This window comes from Sus scrofa, chromosome 3, assembly GCF_054392235.1.
Source record: "Sus scrofa isolate SSC_HxYL_T2T_F1_AM1 chromosome 3, Sscrofa_HxYL_maternal_Yorkshire_Landrace_v2.0, whole genome shotgun sequence".
NCBI classification, from domain to species: Eukaryota; Metazoa; Chordata; class Mammalia; order Artiodactyla; family Suidae; genus Sus; species Sus scrofa.
In genome coordinates, this window is record NC_139385.1 from 7,430,893 (window position 1) to 7,452,599 (window position 21,707).

General features: G+C 41.4%; 1 pseudogene; it reads right to left on the bottom strand.

Moving 5' to 3' along the window:
• Positions 1 to 1,839: 1,839 nt before the first annotated feature.
• LOC102164877 (vomeronasal type-2 receptor 116-like) overlaps positions 1,840 to 21,707 on the bottom strand; it is a 36,092-nt pseudogene continuing 16,224 nt past the window's right edge.

Here is a 21,707-nt window from a genome sequence, read left to right on the forward strand (position 1 = left end):
TATGCCATCCAACCAATAAGTTAAAATGTATCGAAAGCCTAAATGTAAGAGGTATAACTGTAAAACCCTTAGCAGAAAACACAGGGGAAACTTTATGGAAAGAGAGGAATATCCAGATTATGTAAAGAATGCATACAATTCAAAGACAATGGCAATAATTTAATTATTCCCAATGAAAAATGGTCAAAGGGAGTTCCCTTTGGACCCTAGCAGAAGTGAACTCGACTAGTATCCATGAGGATGTGGGGTGTATCCTTGGCCTCGCTCAGTGGGTTAAGGATCCGGCATTGCCATGAGCTCTGATGTAGGTTGGAGACATGGCTCAGATCTGGCAGTGCTGTGGCTGCAGCATAGGCCAGCATCTGCAGCTCTGTTTCAACCCCTAGCCTGGGAAATTCCATGTGCCACACTTGAATTCATCCATCCCCCCTACCAAAAAAGGCAAAGGACTTGCACAGACATTTTCCCAAACATGTTATACAAATGGCCAACAAGCAAATGAAAATGATGCTCAATGTCATTAATCATCTGAGGTAATATTTAAGAAAAATCATCTCACATTGACTTAATGTATTGAAAGTAAGACCCATAATGATAAACTTCTAGAAGAAAATATGTGGGATAAACTCCTTGACATCAGTCTTGGCACTATGTTTTGAATAAGACATGAAAAAGAAGAAACAACGAAAGCAAGCATAAGTAAGTGGGACTACATCAAACTAAAAAGCAGAAGCTTTCCACAGCAAAGGAAACCATAAAAAAAGAGGGCATTCCCATCATTGTTCAGTAGAAATGAACCCGACTAGTATCCATGAGGATACACAGGTTCAATCCATGGTCTCCCTCAGTGAATTAAGGATCGACTGTTGTCGTCAACTGTGGTGTATGTTGCAGACAGGGCTTGGATCCTGTGTTGCTGTGGCTGTGGTGTAGGCTGACAGCTATGGCACTGATTTGACCCCTAGCCTGGGAACTTCCATACACTGTGAGTGTAGCCTTAAAGAAAAAAAAAAAAAGAACAACCTAGAGCATGAGAGAAATATTTGTAAATCATATATCTGATATAGGTTTCATATCAAAAATATATGAGAAACACATAGAACTCAATCATAAAAAAGCAAACAATCAGAGCTAATATTGGACAGTGGACATGACTAGACATTTTTCCAAAGACACCCATGCAGCCATGAGAAATGTGAAAATGTGCTCAACATTACTAATCATCGGGGAAATACAAGACAAAACCACAATGATATATCACCTCACATCTGTTAGAATGGCTCTTATCAAAGGGAAAAGAGATAAGTGCTGGGGTGGGGGGATGTGGGGAAAAGGGAACACTTGTGCGCTCTTGGTGGGATTTCAATTGGTAAAGGTACTATTGAAAAGAGTCTGAGTATTCCTCAACTGAAAATACACCCACAATATGACCTAGCAATTCCATCCCTCCGTATGTATTCAAGGAAGTGAAATCACTGTCTTGAAAAATGTATCTGCTGCCCATGTTGATAGCAGTATTATTTGTAACATCCAAGACAGGGAAACAACCTATGTATCTATCTACTGATGACTGGATAAAAAAATGTGGCACATATACCCAGTGGAATATTATTTAACCATAAAAAATTAGCAACTGTTGTCACATGTGACAACATGGATGGACTGTGAAGGCATTATGGTGAGTGAAATAAGTCAGATGGAGAAAGACAAATATTCCATGATATCACATGTATGGAACCAAAAAAACCCTCTCAGCTTTTATCTTTTTTATTTCTTTGGCTGCACTTGTGGCATGTGTAAGTTCCTAAGTGAGAGTAGAACCCATGCCCCAGCAGTGAACTAAGCCACCAGAGTGACAAGGCTGGATTCCAAAGCTGCTGCACTACAAGAGCACTCTTGACTTTTACATACAGAGAACAGATCAGTGACTGCCAGAGTTGGCCCTGGGGGTGAGGGCAATGGGTGAAGGTAATTACAAGGCAAAAACCTCCAGCTGCAAGGTCAATGAGTTTGAAGCATTTAATGTATGGCATGGCAACCATAGTTAATAATAGAGAATTGTATATTCAAAAGTTGCTAAGAGAATAGATTTCAGAAGTTCTTACAGTAAGAAAAATGTTGTAAATTGTGAGGTGAATTAAACTTATTGTGGTAATCATGGTAGATTATACAACACAGCAAATTATGTTCTATACTTGGAATGATACAATGTTGTGTGTCATTTCTATCTATTAAAACAAGAAAACTAAATCTCACTCCTTAATCAAAACGAACCGCTGTTAACACAATTAGATGCCACCACATGCTTATCGAGATGAATTTTCTTAAAAAAGCCGAGAGGAGCAAGTGTGGGTAGGGATGTGGAGAAACTGCAAAGCTTCTGCACTGTTGGTGGGAATGTAAAATGGTGCGGCCATCAGAGCAGACACTTTGGTGGTTCCTCAAAAACTTAAAAAGAGAATTATCCTGTGATCCAGAAATTCCACTTCTGGGTATGTGCCCAAAAGAATTGAAAGCAGGACTTCAAAGACATATTTGTACAGGTTTGTTCATAGCAGCATAATTCACAAGAGCCTAAAAGTGGAAGCAACTCAAGTGCCCATTGATGAATTAATGGATAAACAAAAGGTGGTTCATATATGTACAAAGGAATATCATTCAGCCTGAAAAGGGAAGAAAATTCTGACACATGTGACATGTGGATGAACCTGATGGACATTATTCCAAGTGAAATAAACTATTCATCAAAAGACAGAGAGTTTATGATTCTACTTCTATGAGGTACCTCGAGGAATTCATAGAGAAAGAAAGTAGAATGATGGAGGCAGGGGATGGGGAAGTGTTTCATGTTTACAGTTTTATTTTGAGATGATGAAAAGAGTTCTGGGATTTGTTTGCACTATCTTGCGAATATACTTACTACTGCTCTGTACACTTTAAAATGGTTAAGATGGGAATTTTACGTATATTTTATCACAACTTAAATAATTATGTAAAAACAATGTGCATTGAAGAAAGGGCACCCGCGTCATTAATGAGGTACTTATTTCCATTAAAAAGAAGATGTGATCAAAAACCACAAATATATACCTTAGTGAAAAAAAATAAGGAGTATTTCCACCAATCCAAGAACACAAAGCTCACAGTTACGACTACTATTAAGCAGAGTGTCAAAGGCTCTCATCAACGCAACTGGAATGAAATAAGTATCTAGAGTAGAAAAAACCTTGTATTATTATCCACGTCTTAGAATCCTAAGAATCCTAGGATCTTTCGAATCAACTTAACAATTAATAGGAGTCCATTAGTAAGCTCAAAAAAGAACAAATTATACATTACTTAACAACCAAAATAACTAGAGATGACTCATTAATATAATAAATATAATAAAGCATTAATAAATAAAATGAAAAGGCTAGGATAAATGGAGAGTTAACATGCATTCCTGAATGGGAAACTTTACCACAAAGAAGTCAGTCCTTCTTCAAATTCATCTACGAAATCAAAACAATTCCAACCCAAATGCTATACTGGGTATTATGGAACTTGCCAAGACCTTTCAAAAATTTAAGAGGAAATAATTATGAGTAAACAAACTAACTGCAAAACAGCAATACCAAAATATAGCTGTTATCAGCTGTCAGGACATGCTATGAAATCTAGGAAGTGAAAAGAAAAGGCTATTCATTCAAGAAAAGAATCAGTGAATGAGTTAGTGCAGAACAGAGATTTATATCCAGGGATGTAATGAACATGACCAGGGCATTCCAAATCAAGGGAAAAAATGATGCCAGAACAGACAGGTACCCATGGCAAGGTGTGGGGAGACAACTCTTCAGGGTTTTCTTTAATTTTCAAGCTTTCTAATTGTCTTAGGTAACACACACATGCACCTCCTAGAATATTTATTTTCCCCCAGAGTTGGTTTTTACCCCTTAGTTTAGTCAGGGTATTCCTCTCTGACTTAAGGAGAATATGGCAGCACCTGGGAACAAAGATGTACCCCAGTAACCCAGCACTGGAAGCCAAGATGCAAAAGACCTCCACCACCACCGTGACCTTCCCTTTGGAGCTATTGTACACAGGGAGGAATGCGATCCAGACACTACAGAACAACAGCATGCTGGATGTCAGCCACCTGGCTTCTTTGAAAGTGTTGGGCAGGCTCCTGGCCAGGAAAGGCAAGGAGAAGCTCAAGAGAGCCAAGGAAACCCAGTATCCTAAGGAAAGATACAACATCATGGCAGAGCCCTTGTTGCACATGACAGTCGGGGAGGGCGGGGGCAGGCTCCAAATGTGCATCTATGTCCATGAAAGGGGGAGAGGTCCCCAACCAGACTGCACAGAAAGTTCCTTGAATCAGGGAGCAGATGGCAATGAGGGCACTGGGGGTCCCTGAGAGCAACCACTGCCACATTGTTCTCCCTGGGGTTGTGACCTTGAAAGCCAGGACCACAGTGATGGTTTTAGCCAAAGTGGTGGAAACAGCCACAGTGAAGATGACCCCAAAGGGCATTTGCTAGAGGAGGCAGGTGGCAGTGTTGGGACGGCCAAGGAAGAGGAAGGAGCAGAGGCAGTACAGGATGAGGGAGATGAGCAGGATGTAGCTGAGAGCCTGGTTATTAGCTTTGACTATGGGGGTGTCCCTGTGCTTCACAAAGACCCCAAGAGCCCCAGCTGTGAGCACAGGCAGACCAAGGGCTGTGCAGGCCAGGACCATCCCCAGAGGATCTCCACAGGCCAGGAAGGTCACCACCTTTGAGAGGCAATGGTCTTGGTCACTATTAGGGTACTGATCCTCTGCACACCTCACACATTGCTTCATATCTGGCAAGAAAAGCAACGTGCCATTACCGTGGGTGCAGTGATTCTCATGAGCTCTTCACATACTCACATTTACCCAGATGACTCTAATTCAACAGCAAAAAAAGGAACAGCACAGAGAGAAAAATTCCAAGGTCATGATGTCCAGGTTCGCTTGGTCTATCAAAGACCAAGGAGCCCTAACATCTGTTTTATTGATGTTCATCTGCCAGAAAACAAGTTTTTTTTTTCTTTGAAATTGTGGGAGAGAGGACAAGATGGCAGAGGAGTAGGGGGACACGCTCGCCCTCTCCCACAAACACAACAAAAAAAGCACATCTACAGAAGAAATGACTCGCAGAGAACAGCAACCAATTGCTGGCAGAGGAACCTCAACTCCAATAACGGCAAGAAGTTCGTGACATTATTGGGCAGAACGGGAGAAAAGTGGAGAGTGAGAGAAGGTGAATCCGAGCGGGACAGGCGCTCCCGAAAGGGAACTGCGGAGGAGAAAGGGATCCCGCACCCTGGAAAGTCACCTACCGGGGGGAAGATCAAACGAACCGGAGGAATCTCCAGATGCAGAGAAGAGTGTAGCAGTAAGTTGGAGTACGGAAAAGCCGATCAAGAACCCAACGGACCATCTGAACACGGGCACAGTCACCAAAAATTGAGACACTTGGTTGGGGGCTGGGCACCGAATCCTCGGCTCCAGAGGTTAGTCCCCGGGAAAGGGCCGGGGAACGCCTGGGTGGGGGCTGGGCACCGAGACCTCGCCTCTGAAGGTTAGTCCCCGAGAAAGGGCCGGGGGACACATGGGGGGGGGGGGCTGGGCACCGAGACCTTGGCTCCAGAGGTTAGTCCCCGGGCTGGGGGGGCGGGGCAGATCGGAAACTGCTTGGGAGGTCTAGAAACCATTTGACAGGGCAGAGACTGCCTGGGAGACTAGAAAACAAAGCTGTCGCAGAGGAAGGGAACAATACTCTAGGAGCAGGGAAGTGGAAAGCCGCATCAGAGGGAACCTGGGAGAAGAGCCTGGTCTGCAGCCGTGCTGGGGAGGGGAGAGAAGAAGTAGTGGGTCCCCATAGAATACCCCCCATGCCACAGCAAGCTTACAGGCCCGCTAGCTAGCTGAAAGCTGTGCTTCCCAGTGCATCCCCTCCCCCCACCCCCCCCACCCCCTACGCTCTCACCGGACCTGGGGCTGCCTGCCATCCAGGAGGGCTGGCCTCAACAATTGCCTGAAGCCTACCACCACAGGGGCTGTCCCTGCACAAGCCTGCTTGCCCTTTGGAGGGGCTACACTTCTGCAGAGCAGCACCAAACACCACCAGCCCCCGAGAAAAGGCCTGCAGCCCAGAAAAGCTAGAACAAGCTTAGCCAGGCTGTGAATAGATCGACCTAATTCTCGGACGGTTTTTCTGAGTCAGGTTGCCCCGGGGAGAAGCCTCTTGGGTTTCCAACGGCCCTGCTACCTGCCCAAGCCCCCAGGGGATGCTCTAGTGGACCAGCTGCATAGGACTGCTAGCTCCAGGCAGGACCCCCTGAAGCCCAGAAAAGCTGCAACAAGCCTGGCCGAGTCGGGAAAAGATCTCAGACGGTTTTTCTGAGTCGGGCTGCCCTGGGGAGGAGCCTCTTGGGTCTCCAATGGCCCTGCTACCCGCCCAAAACCCCAGGGGGTACCCCACACCCGTGAAATAACTGCTCAGCACCACCAGCCCCTTGGAGGACCCCCTGCCGCCCAGAAAAGCTGCAACAAGCTCGGCCAGACTGTGAAAAGATCCGCCTACATTCTCAGGCTATCCTTCTGAGTTGGGCTGCCCTAGGGAAGACCCTCTCAGGTTCTCAGTGACCCAGATAGCTGCTCCAGCCCCCAGGGGGTGCTGCACTCCTGAGGAGCAGCTGCCCAACACCACCAACCCCCTGCAAGAACCCCACAGCCTAAAAACACCAGAGCAAGCTCTGCATGACCAAGTGAAATCTGCTACCATCGCGGTGTGGACCTCCCAGTCCTGTCTGCCCTCAGGAAGTCCTCCTTTGCTTCAAAGAAACACTGTTAGCCCCATCAACACTCCAGAAAAGCCATACTGCCTCAAAAAAGATTGACCAACAACGCCAGCCCTCAGGAAATATTCCACGGCAGTGACAAGGCAAACACTGCCCGATCACGGAGAGTACAACTCCCTCAGGAGAAAGAAGACAACAAGCAAGATGAAGAAGCTGAGAAACCACCCCCAGTCAAACCAACAGGAGAACTCACCTAAAACAGTCAACAATGAAACAGATCTCTGCAGTCAGACAGACCTGGAATTCAAAAGAGAAATACTGAAAATACTGAAGGAATTAAGAGAAGATATGAACAGTAATGCAGATACCCTCAGAAAGGAACTAGAACATATAAGGAGGAGCCAAGAAAAACTAGAACATTCATTTGCAGAGATGCAAACTGAACTAGGGGCAGTAAAAACCAGAATGAATAATGCAGAAGAACGAATCAGTGATATGGAATATAGAATAATGGAAATCACTCAATCTGGTCAACAGACAGAAAACCGAATCAAAAAACTGGAAAGCAATATAAGAGACCTATGGGATAATATAAAGCGGGCCAATCTACGCATAATAGGAATTCCAGAAGGAGTAGAAAAAGATAAGGGAATGGAAAATATATTTGAAGAAATTATCGCTGGAAACTTCCCAAGTCTAAAGGATACTGGATTCAAGATACAAGAAGCACAGAGAGCCCCAAACAAACTGAACCCAAACAGACCCACACCAAGACACATCATAATAAAAATGGCAAAAGTTAGTGATAAAGAGAGGATCCTAAAGGCAGCAAGAGAAAAACAGAATGTTACCTACAAGGGAACCCCCATAAGAATATCAGCTGATTTCTCTACAGAAACACTACAGGCCAGGAGGGAATGGCAAGAGATATTTAAAGTGCTAAAAGGAAAAAATATGCAACCTAGAATACTCTATCCAGCAAGAATATCATTTAAAATAGAAGGGGAAATAAAAATTTTCCCCAACAAACAAAAACTTAAAGAATACAGCAACACAAAACCCAGGTTAAAGGAAATATTGAAAGGGCTTCTCTAAACCAAAAAGAAAGGAAGGAAAGGGAAGAAAAAAGAAAAGAAAAAAAGAAGAAGAAGAAGAAGAGGAAGAACTAGGACTGAGGAAACCGCAATCAGAGAGCAGTCACTCAAATAAGCCAGCATACAGATTTAATCATGAACATGCTTCAAACAAAATAAAATTAAAAAGAAAAAAATAAAAGAGTCATCAAAACCATAAAATGTGGGCAAGGGATGTTAGGAGGTAAATAACCCTTTTTGTGTGTTTGTATGTCTCTCTTCTTAATTTTAATATAGTAATGAAGTGTTTGAACTTACAGGACCATCAGGCTAAAACACACAATTATGGGAAGGGGTTAGCATACTTAAAAAACAGTGCAACCACAAGCCAAAACCAAATATTGCATTTGCAAAAAATGAAAAATAAAATACACTCAAGCAGATAATAACAGGAGACCATCCAACCACAAAAAAAAAAAAAGAAAGGAAGAATGGAGAACCATAGAATCAACTGGAACCCGAGGATCAAATGGCAATAAATAATCATCTATCAATTATCACCTTAAATGTCAATGGACTGAATGCCCCAATCAAAAGACACAGAGTGGCTGAGTGGATAAAAAGGCAAAAACCTTCAATATGCTGCCTACAAGAAACTCACCTTAGGACAAAAGATACATATAGATTGAAAGTGAAAGGCTGGGGAAAAGTATTTCATGCCAATAGACATGACAGAAAAGCAGGAGTCGCAAATGATATGATTGTCTCATATCAGACAAAATAGACTTTAAAACAAAAGACATAAAGAAAGACAAAGAAGGACACTATTTAATGATTGAGGGATCCATCCAAGGAGAGGATGTTACTATCATCAACATATATGCCCCAAATATAGGAGCACCCAGATACATACAACAAATATTAACAGACATAAAGGGAGATATTGATGAGAATACAATCATAGTAGGAGACCTTAATACCCCCCTCACATCAATGGACAGATCCTCTAGACAGAAAACCAATAAAGCAACAGAGATCCTAAAGGAAACAATAGAAAAGTTAGACTTAATTGATATCTTCAGGACACTACATCCAAAAAAAGCAGAATACACATTCTTCTCAAATGCTCATGGAACATTCTCAAGAATCGACCACATATTGGGACATAAAGCGAATCTCAATAAATTTAGGAGCATAGAAATTATCTCAAGTATCTTCTCTGACCACAATGCCATGAAATTAGAAATCAACCATGGGAAAAGGAAAGAGAAAAAACCTACTCCATGGAGACTAAACAACATGCTACTAAAAAACCAATGGATCAATGAGGAAATCAAGAAGGAAATTAAAAACTACCTTGAAACAAATGATAATGAAGACACAACCTCTCAAAATCTATGGGATGCTGCGAAAACAGTGCTTAGAGGGAAATTTATAGCAATCCAGGCCTTTCTCAAAAAAGAAGAAAGATCCCAAATTGACAACTTAACCCTCCACCTAAACGAATTAGAAAAAGAAGAACAAAAAAGTCCTAAAGTCAGCAGAAGGAAGGAAATTATAAAGATCAAAGAAGAAATCAGTAAAATAGAGACTCAAAAAACAATAGAGAAAATTAATAAAACCAAGAGCTGGTTCTTTGAAAAGGTGAACAAAATTGACAAACTCCTGGCCAGACTCACTAAAAAGAGGAGAGAAAGAACCCAAATAACCAAAATTATAAATGAAAAAGGAGAAATCACAACGGATACAGCAGAAATACAAAAAACCATAAGAGAATACTATGAACAACTGTATGGCAACAAGTTTGACAATCTGGAAGAAATGGACAATTTTCTAGAATCTGACAGCCTGCCAAAACTGAATCAAGCAGAAACAGACCAACTGAACAGACCAATCACTAGAAATGAAATTGAAGAGGTCATAAAATCACTCCCTACAAATAAAAGCCCAGGACCAGATGGCTTCACAGGTGAATTCTATCAAACATATAAAGAGGAACTGGTGCCCATCCTCCTTAAACTCTTTCAAAAGGTTGAAGAAGAAGGAATACTCCCAAAGACATTCTATGAGGCCACCATCACCCTCATTCCAAAACCAGACAGAGATACCACCAAAAAAGAAAACTATCGCCCAATATCATTGATGAATATAGATGCAAAAATTCTCAACAAAATCTTAGCCAACCAAATCCAACAACATATCAAAAAAATTATACGCCATGACCAGGTTGGGTTCATCCCAGGTTCACAAGGATGGTTCAACGTACGCAAATCAATCAGCATCATACACCACATTAACAAAAAAAAAGTCAAAAATCATATGATCATCTCAATAGATGCAGAAAAAGCATTTGATAAAGTTCAACATCCATTCATGATCAAGACCCTCGCCAAAGTGGGTATAGAGGGAACATTCCTGAATATAATCAAAGCCATTTATGATAAACCCACAGCAAATATAATCCTCAATGGGGAAAAACTGAAAGCCTTCTCACTCAAATCTGGAACAAGACAGGGATGCCCACTCTCACCACTGCTCTTCAACATCGTTTTGGAAGTCTTAGCCACAGCAATTAGACAAACAAAAGAAATAAAAGGCATCCAAATAGGAAGAGAAGAGATCAAACTGTCACTGTATGCAGATGACATGATACTATACATAGAAAACCCTAAGGACTCAACCCCAAAACTCCTTGAACTGATTAATAAATTCAGCAAAGTGGCAGGATATAAGATTAACATTCAGAAGTCAGTTGCATTTCTGTAAACCAGCAATGAAACATTAGAAAAGGAATACAAAAATACGATACCTTTTAAAATTGTACCTCACAAAATCAAATACCTCGGAATACACCTGACCAAAGAGGTAAAGGACCTATATGCCAAGAACTATAAAACCTTAATCAAAGAAATCAAAGAAGATGTAAAGAAATGGAAAGATATTCCATGTTCCTGGATTGGGAAAATCAATATTGTGAAAATGGCCATACTACCCAAAGCAATCTACAGATTCAATGCAATCCCTATCAAATTACCCATGACATTTTTCACAGAACTACAACAAACAATCCAAACATTTATATGGAACCACAAAAGACACAGAATCGCCAAAGCAATCCTGAGAAACAAAAACCAAGCAGGAGGCATAACTCTCCCAGACTGCAAGAAATACTACAAAGCCACAGTCATCAAAACAGTGTGGTACTGGTACCAAAACAGACAGACCAATGGAACAGAATAGAGAATCCGGAAATAAACCCTGACACCTATGGTCAATTAATCTTTGACAAGGGAGGCAAGAACATAAAATGGGAAAAAGAAAGTCTATTCAGCAAGCATTGCTGGAAAACCTGGCAGCTGCATGCAAAGCAATGAAACCAGAACACACCCTCACACCATGCACAAAAATCAACTCCAAATGGCTGAAAGACTTAAATATACGACAGGACACCATCAAACTCCTAGAAGAAAACATAGGCAAAACACTCTCTGACATCAACATCATGAATATTTTCTCAGGTCAGTCTCCCAAAGCAATAGAAATTAGAGCAAAAATAAACCCATGGGACCTCATCAAACTGAAAAGCTTTTGCACAGCAAAGGAAACGCAAAAGAAAACAAAAAGACAACTTACAGAATGGGAGAAAATAGTGTCAAATGATGCAACTGACAAGGGCTTAATCTCTAGAATATATAAACAACTTATACAACTCAGCAGCAAAAAAACCAATCAATCAATGGAAAAATGGGCAAAAGACCTGAATAGACATTTCTCCAAAGAAGATATACAGATGGCCAACAAACACATGAAAAAATGCTCAACATCGCTGACTATAAGAGAAATGCAAATCAAAACTACCATGAGATACCACTTCACACCAGTCAGAATGGCCATCATTAATAAATCCACAAATAACAAGTGCTGGAGGGGCTGTGGAGAAAAGGGAACCCTCCTGCACTGCTGGTGGGAATGTAAACTGGTACAGCCACTATGGAGAACAGTTTGGAGATACCTTAGAAATCTATACATAGACCTTCCATATGACCCTGCAATCCCACTCTTGGGCATTTATCCGGACAAAACTCTACTTAAAAGAGACACGTGCACCCGCATGTTCATTGCAGCACTATTCACAATAGCCAGGACATGGAAACAACCCAAACGTCCATCAACAGATGATTGGATTCGGAAGATGTGGTATATATACACAATGGAATACTACTCAGCCATAAAAAAGAATGACACAATGCCATTTGCAGCAACATGGATGGAACTAGAGAATCTCATCCTGAGTGAAATGAGCCAGAAAGACAAAGACAAATACCATCATATGATATCACTTATAACTGGAATCTAATGTCCAGCACAAATGAACATCTCCTCAGAAGAGAAAATCATGGACTTGGAGAAGAGACTTGTGGTTGCCTGATGGGAGGGGGAGGGAGTGGGAGGGATCGGGAGCTTGGGCTTATCAGTCACAACCTAGAATAGATTTACAAGGAGATCCCGCTGAATAGCATTGAGAACTATGTCTAGATACTCATGTTGCAACAGAAGAAATGGTGGGGGAAAAACTGTAATTGTAATGTATACATGTAAGGATAACCTGACCCCCTTGCTGTACAGTGGGAAAATAAAATTTAAAAAAAAAAATAAAAATAAAACTTTAATCAAAGAAATCAAAGAAGATGTAAAGAAATGGAAAGATATTCCATGTTCCTGGATTGGAAAAATCAATATTGTGAAAATGGCCATACTACCCAAAGCAATCTACAGATTCAATGCAATCCCTATCAAATGACCCATGACATTTTTCACAGAACTAGAACAAACAATCCAAACATTTATATGGAACAACAAAAGACCCAGAATCGCCAAAGCAATCCTGAGAAATACAAACCAAGCAGGAGGCATAACTCTCCCAGACTGCAAGAAATACTACAAAGCCACAGTCATCAAAACAGTGTGGTATTGGTACCAAAACAGACAGACAGACCAATGGAACAGAATAGAGAATCCGGAAATAAACCCTGACACCTATGGTCAATTAATCTTTGACAAGGGAGGCAAGAACATAAAATGGGAAAAAGAAAGTCTATTCAGCAAGCATTGCCGGAAACCTGGACAGCTGCATGCAAAGCAATGAAACCAGAACACACCCTCACACCATGCACAAAAATAAACTCCAAATGGCTGAAAGACTTAAATATACGACAGGACACCATCAAACTCCTAGAAGAAAACATAGGCAAAACACTCTCTGACATCAACATCATGAATATTTTTTCAGGTCAGTCTCCCAAAGCAATAGAAATTAGAGCAAAAATAAACCCATGGGACCTCATCAAACTGAAAAGCTTTTGCACAGCAAAGGAAACCCAAAAGAAAACAAAAAGACAACTTACAGAATGGGAGAAAATAGTTTCAAATGATACAACGGACAAGGGCTTAATCTCTAGAATATATAAGCAACTTATACAACTCAACAGCAAAAAAACCAATCAATCAATGGAAAAATGGGCAAAAGACCTGAATAGACATTTCTCCAAAGAAGATATACAGATGGCCAACAAACACATGAAAAAATGCTCAACATCGCTGATTATAAGAGAAATGCAAATCAAAACTACCATGAGATACCACCTCACACCAGTCAGAATGGCCATCATTAATAAATCCACAAATAACACGTGCTGGAGGGGCTGTGGAGAAAAGGGAACCCTCCTGCACTGTTGGTGGGAATGTAAACTGGTACAGCCACTATGGAGAACAGTTTGGAGATACCTTAGAAATCTATACATAGAACTTCCATATGACCCTGCAATCCCACTCTTGGGCATCTATCCGGACAAAACTCTACTTAAAAGAGACACGCACCCGCATGTTCATTGCAGCACTATTCACAATAGCCAGGACATGGAAACAACCCAAATGTCCATCAACAGATGACTGGATTCGGAAGATGTGGTATATATACACAATGGAATACTACTCAGCCATAAAAAAGGATGACATAATGCCATTTGCAGCAACATGGATGGAACTAGAGAATCTCATCCTGAGTGAAATGAGCCAGAAAGACAAAGACAAATACCATATGATATCACTTATAACTGGAATCTAATATCCAGCACAAATGAACATCTCCTCAGAAAAGAAAATCATGGACTTGGAGAAGAGACTTGTGGTTGCCTGATGGGAGGGGGAGGGAGTGGGAGGGATCGGGAGCTTGGGCTTATCAGTCACAACCTAGAATAGATTTACAAGGAGATCCCGCTGAATAGCATTGAGAACTATGTCTAGATACTCATGTTGCAACAGAAGAAATGGTGGGGGAAAAACTGTAATTGTAATGTATACATGTAAGGATAACCTGACCCCCTTGCTGTACAGTGGGAAAATAAAATTTAAAAAAAAAAATAAAAATAAAACTTTAATCAAAGAAATCAAAGAAGATGTAAAGAAATGGAAAGATATTCCATGTTCCTGGATTGGAAAAATCAATATTGTGAAAATGGCCATACTACCCAAAGCAATCTACAGATTCAATGCAATCCCTATCAAATGACCCATGACATTTTTCACAGAACTAGAACAAACAATCCAAACATTTATATGGAACAACAAAAGACCCAGAATCGCCAAAGCAATCCTGAGAAACACAAACCAAGCAGGAGGCATAACTCTCCCAGACTGCAAGAAATACTACAAAGCCACAGTCATCAAAACAGTGTGGTATTGGTACCAAAACAGACAGACAGACCAATGGAACAGAATAGAGAATCCGGAAATAAACCCTGACACCTATGGTCAATTAATCTTTGACAAGGGAGGCAAGAACATAAAATGGGAAAAAGAAAGTCTATTCAGCAAGCATTGCCGGAAACCTGGACAGCTGCATGCAAAGCAATGAAACCAGAACACACCCTCACACCATGCACAAAAATAAACTCCAAATGGCTGAAAGACTTAAATATACGACAGGACACCATCAAACTCCTAGAAGAAAACATAGGCAAAACACTCTCTGACATCAACATCATGAATATTTTCTCAGGTCAGTCTCCCAAAGCAATAGAAATTAGAGCAAAAATAAACCCATGGGACCTCATCAAACTGAAAAGCTTTTGCACAGCAAAGGAAACCCAAAAGAAAACAAAAAGACAACTTACAGAATGGGAGAAAATAGTTTCAAATGATACAACGGACAAGGGCTTAATCTCTAGAATATATAAGCAACTTATACAACTCAACAGCAAAAAAACCAATCAATCAATGGAAAAATGGGCAAAAGACCTGAATAGACATTTCTCCAAAGAAGATATACAGATGGCCAACAAACACATGAAAAAATGCTCAACATCGCTGATTATAAGAGAAATGCAAATCAAAACTACCATGAGATACCACCTCACACCAGTCAGAATGGCCATCATTAATAAATCCACAAATAACACGTGCTGGAGGGGCTGTGGAGAAAAGGGAACCCTCCTGCACTGTTGGTGGGAATGTAAACTGGTACAGCCACTATGGAGAACAGTTTGGAGATACCTTAGAAATCTATACATAGAACTTCCATATGACCCTGCAATCCCACTCTTGGGCATCTATCCGGACAAAACTCTACTTAAAAGAGACACGCACCCGCATGTTCATTGCAGCACTATTCACAATAGCCAGGACATGGAAACAACCCAAATGTCCATCAACAGATGACTGGATTCGGAAGATGTGGTATATATACACAATGGAATACTACTCAGCCATAAAAAAGGATGACATAATGCCATTTGCAGCAACATGGATGGAACTAGAGAATCTCATCCTGAGTGAAATGAGCCAGAAAGACAAAGACAAATACCATATGATATCACTTATAACTGGAATCTAATATCCAGCACAAATGAACATCTCCTCAGAAAAGAAAATCATGGACTTGGAGAAGAGACTTGTGGTTGCCTGATGGGAGGGGGAGGGAGTGGGAGGGATCGGGAGCTTGGGCTTATCAGTCACAACCTAGAATAGATTTACAAGGAGATCCCGCTGAATAGCATTGAGAACTATGTCTAGATACTCATGTTGCAACAGAAGAAATGGTGGGGGAAAAACTGTAATTGTAATGTATACATGTAAGGATAACCTGACCCCCTTGCTGTACAGTGGGAAAATAAAATTTAAAAAAAAAATAAAAATAAAACTTTAATCAAAGAAATCAAAGAAGATGTAAAGAAATGGAAAGATATTCCATGTTCCTGGATTGGGAAAATCAATATTGTGAAAATGGCCATACTACCCAAAGCAATCTACAGATTCAATGCAATCCCTATCAAATGACCCATGACATTTTTCACAGAACTAGAACAAACAATCCAAACATTTATATGGAACAACAAAAGACCCAGAATCGCCAAAGCAATCCTGAGAAACACAAACCAAGCAGGAGGCATAACTCTCCCAGACTGCAAGAAATACTACAAAGCCACAGTCATCAAAACAGTGTGGTACTGGTACCAAAACAGACAGACAGACCAATGGAACAGAATAGAGAATCCGGAAATAAACCCTGACACCTATGGTCAATTAATCTTTGACAAGGGAGGCAAGAACATAAAATGGGAAAAAGAAAGTCTATTCAGCAAGCATTGCTGGAAAACCTGGACAGCTGCATGCAAAGCAATGAAACCAGAACACACCCTCACACCATGCACAAAAATAAACTCCAAATGGCTGAAAGACTTAAATATACGACAGGACACCATCAAACTCCTAGAAGAAAACATAGGCAAAACACTCTCTGACATCAACATCATGAATATTTTCTCAGGTCAGTCTCCCAAAGCAATAGAAATTAGAGCAAAAATAAACCCATGGGACCTCATCAAACTGAAAAGCTTTTGCACAGCAAAGGAAACCCAAAAGAAAACAAAAAGACAACTTACAGAATGGGAGAAAATAGTTTCAAATGATACAACGGACAAGGGCTTAATCTCTAGAATATATAAGCAACTTATACAACTCAACAGCAAAAAAACCAATCAATCAATGGAAAAATGGGCAAAAGACCTGAATAGACATTTCTCCAAAGAAGATATACAGATGGCCAACAAACACATGAAAAAATGCTCAACATCGCTGATTATAAGAGAAATGCAAATCAAAACTACCATGAGATACCACCTCACACCAGTCAGAATGGCCATCATTAATAAATCCACAAATAACACGTGCTGGAGGGGCTGTGGAGAAAAGGGAACCCTCCTGCACTGTTGGTGGGAATGTAAACTGGTACAGCCACTATGGAGAACAGTTTGGAGATACCTTAGAAATCTATACATAGACCTTCCATATGACCCTGCAATCCCACTCTTGGGCATTTATCCGGACAAAACTCTACTTAAAAGAGACACATGCACCCGCATGTTCATTGCAGCACTATTCACAATAGCCAGGACATGGAAACAACACAAATGTCCATCGACAGATGATTGGATTCGGAGGAAGGGGTATATATACACAATGGAACACTACTCAGCCATAAAAAAGGATGACATAATGCCATTTGCAGCAACATGGATGGAACTAGAGAATCTCATCCTGAGTGAAATGAGCCAGAAAGACAAAGACAAATACCATCATATGATATCACTTATAACTGGAATCTAATGTCCAGCACAAATGAACATCTCCTCAGAAAAGAAAATCATGGACTTGGAGAAGAGACTTGTGGTTGCCTGATGGGAGGGGGAGGGAGTGGGAGGGATGGGGAGCTTGGGCTTATCAGACACAACTTAGAATAGATATACAAGGAGATCCTGCTGAATAGCACTGAGAACTATGTCTAGATACTCATGTTGCAACAGAAGAAAGAGTGGGGGGAAAATGTAATTGTAATGTATATATGTAAGGATAACCTGACCCCCTTGCTGTACAGTGGGAAAATAAAAAAAAAAGAAATTGTAATGACAGGAATTATCTTGTGCTCATCTGGGTTGCTGCTGTGGCCCTGGTTTGACCCCTGGCCCAGGAACTTCTATATCCTGCAGGAGTGGCAAGAAAGAAAGAAAGAATGAATGAATGAACATCAACTGCTTCACTTAAATATGAGCAGAGTAGGACATCCCCTGGGTTCATTCACTCAAAAGCAAGCATCTATTGTCAGCCTGCTGTGACCCAGCTAATATCCCAGGCTTTGCAGATCTAGAGAGGACCAAGACACACCCTCACTAAGAAGCTTCCCATTGACAGTATTTCTGCTATATCCACACCACTGCAAACTTCTGTCCTAGGCGTGGTCACTTTCACTATTATTGTTGAGACTTGGGTAACTCAGCAGTTGCTTTAACAGAATATCTCCCTAATAAGGTTCCCTGCCTTCTGCCTTGAGTCCCTGTCGTCCATCATTTATTCCGTCACAGCTCTGAACGTTGCTCTTATTTCAATACTTTGATACTACTTTCTTGATTCAAATGTCACAACTACTCTCAAGTTCTTCTACAACATGATTCCCCAACATGAGCACCCATTAGAATCCTATGGAAGGCTTGCTAAATCAGGTTGCTGGATCCCGCCCCCCAGTGGACTTTCTGCCTGGGAAACCCAGAATTTCCATTTCTAACACATTCCCAGGTCATGCTGATGCTGTTGGTACACGTAGGACACTGTGAGAACCACTGTTCTAGATGGAGTACAAACTCCTAGCCATGAAACAAAGGTCTCTAATTCAGAGCTCCCATTTTGGCTCAGCAGGTTAAGAACCCCACTAGTATCTATGAGTATGTCAGTTCAATTCCAGGCCTTGTGCAGTGGGTTAATATCTGTCATTGCCATGAGCTGCTGTGTAGGTCACAGATGAGGCTCAGATCCCTCACAGCCACAGCTGTGGCTGTGGTGTAGGCTGGCAGGTGCAGCTCCGATTCAACCCCTAGCTCAGGAACTTCCATATGCCAGCGATGTGGTTGAAGAAAGAAAGAAAGAGCTCTGTAATTATCTACATTCTACCCATTGCTCCCACAGGGACTCCCTACCACCCTGCCCCAGCATAGAATAGGGAGGCTTAAGAAACCAACATCCCTGTGCAGCTGTGACACTCCAGGCAATGTGCTTGCTAGAATATCTCTCACTGGGTTTTCACAGAACCTTGGGAGGTAGAGAGATAGAAGCAACCGCTTTGCAGAAGAAAATAATTGAGGCTTAAAAGGCTGATGTAAGGCACCTGAGATCATGGAGGTGGTGCGAGCACGGCTGGGATGTAGATTCAGGACCGAGGGGCTTAATGAGGCCAAGGCAAATAGGTCACCCAAAGGGGCAAAATTGAAGCTGGATTCTCTTTCAGGCACCAGACCTGCCCCTGCCTGACCCCAGGCGCCTCTGTGAAGGTATATGTCCTGCCCCTCACCTCCCTTACTGAAGTCCTAGCCCTACTCACTGTAGTCTGATTTGAAAGCCTATGCTCATTCTCTCATGCACCCTTTTGCTAGTTTTCATGTTCATCTCAACCTTTTCTCTTGAAAAGCTCTCATTCCCGTAGAATATCAGGATTCAGAGACATTTCTGTATTGTGACGCATTTTCTACAGAGGATTTTATCAAGATTTAATTTCAGAACTGTATCATGAAAAGGGAAACCATACACCAATCTCATTTACAAAATACTATTAATAAAATCGGAATAACCTTTGGAATAAGGTAATCATGTTCATTAAAGAAAGACCGCATCGCAGTCAATTAGGGCTTTTAAAATATTTTCAAACCAACAAATTTGAAGGAACATTCAATTTAGAGTTGGAGAATGGAGTCCAAAATAGTCCAAATACTGGCAAGATTTTTATATTCAATTATACGAAACAAAAGCAAACAATACAATTCATAAGCTTTCCTCTTTAAGACAAATTATGGGATGGGTCACAGTGAGTGAAGATTACCTGGTTCCTGAAGGCTTCACGGAATTCTCAGGTCCTGTCTGGACCGCATGGCCTTTTGGTGAGCAGCCCTTTGAGGTCCTTCATGACTACAAAGACCTTAAGGGAAACCTCCCTTCAGCTCAACATGCCCCTGTGTCCTCACACCTGTGAACCTCACACTCGTTCTCTTCTTCCTGGGACGTCACTTCCTCCCTTTCCCACACGATTAATTGTAAACACCTGTCTCTACACTGGCCTTGACTCATCTCCCCTGAGTAGCATTCCTTGCCTGTGTAAGGCTTATTGACTCCATAGCTCCCCAACATGCCCTATTTTTTATGTCTGTAATCTCATTTTACACTTTATTTCCCTTTTCTTTACATTCTGCTGATCTCATTAGGCTGGGGATGTTCAAGTACAGTGCGGTTTATTTGCAAGAGAATAAGATTTGGAGTTAGAAGTACTCAAATTTGGGCTCTTCCACTTCCTAGGGGTCTGATCTTATTAATTTGTTAAGAAATTATTCAATACCTGGAAACAAGGCAAGAGGATGACAAGTGCTTTTGGTGGCATACCCCAGCATCATTTACCAAGCCAACGCAAGGCTTAGGTATTTCTCCAGCAAAAGGTTTCTCTTTGACTTTGGGATTTACCATTTCATTAGAGCTCAAACACTGTGAAGTTGCAGTTTGATCTATAGATCTGATGAACCAGTAGAAAGATAATCCCAAAGTTTATGGTTTTATCGTAGCTCATAGGCATTTTCTATCTGACCTATCAATTGTGTTCTAACATGGTTCTCCTCATGTCCTGTTGTCAAAAGTGCTTTTACTGGCGTTTCTGTTGTGGCTCAGTTCTAGCAAACCTGACTAGTATCCATGAGGATGCAGGTTTTATCCCTGGTCTTGCTCAGTGGGTTAATGATCCTGTGTCGCTATGAGCTGAAGTGTAGGTGGCAGGTGTGGCTTGGATCCTGTGTTGCTGTGGATGTAGTGTAGGTTGGCAGCTGCAACTCCAATTTGACCCCTAGCATGGGGCACTCCATATGCTTCAGGGGGGACCCTAAGCAAAAAAAAGCCTTTATTGATGAACAATATAAACCCATTTTGCCACAAGCCTTGGAACAAATTATATAAATGCTAATGTATTTCTCCCATAAAAATCTTTGATACATGTGTATTCCATATTTTGGGGAGTCATGGTTTACCTTTTAAAAAATATTCTCATGGTAAAATGGTCATGTTGATAACATCTACTGACACATAATTTTTTAATGGAAAAAAGCAGGTATGCAGGTATGTATCTATAACTCACTCTCCCAATCTATGCTAATTGCAGATCACATTACATCCTTGGACATGGGCTGTGCATCTAACTGACAATATATATCTCTTGCAGGCATACATTGTTGCATACAAAGGCAGTTATTCATTTGGCTAAATTCTCAACAATGAGATGAGACAAAAGAGCCACGCTTTTACCTTCCAATTTGCTTTTTTTTCCAGCCACATTAGGTTTTTTCAAGTCCTCAAAGGGTGGTAGAAACATACGACTTTAATTATTTTCTCCAAGGAAATCTTCCTCCCTTCATTCAGCTAATAACATGCTTATGTCTTTGACAACTCAGTAATAAACTTGCATCCTTTGTGGAAATTCTTCTGAACCCCAAAGTCATGTCAACGACTCCCCACATCTCTGTATTAGGCCCCCGTTCCTCATGGTCACTCCCCCATCTACCTCCCGTCCTGCCTCTGACCTAGCAGAGCTCAGGGAGGGGTGAGCAACCAGGAAACCAGGATGTGTCCTCAGGTCATTGTATGTGCTGGCCCCCAGCAGGAATACACAAGGCTCTCCCACCTGTGAAACCACACAAGTGATTTCTGGACACTTCCTTGAGTTATGAGTGGTGCCAGGCCCTGGAGAAA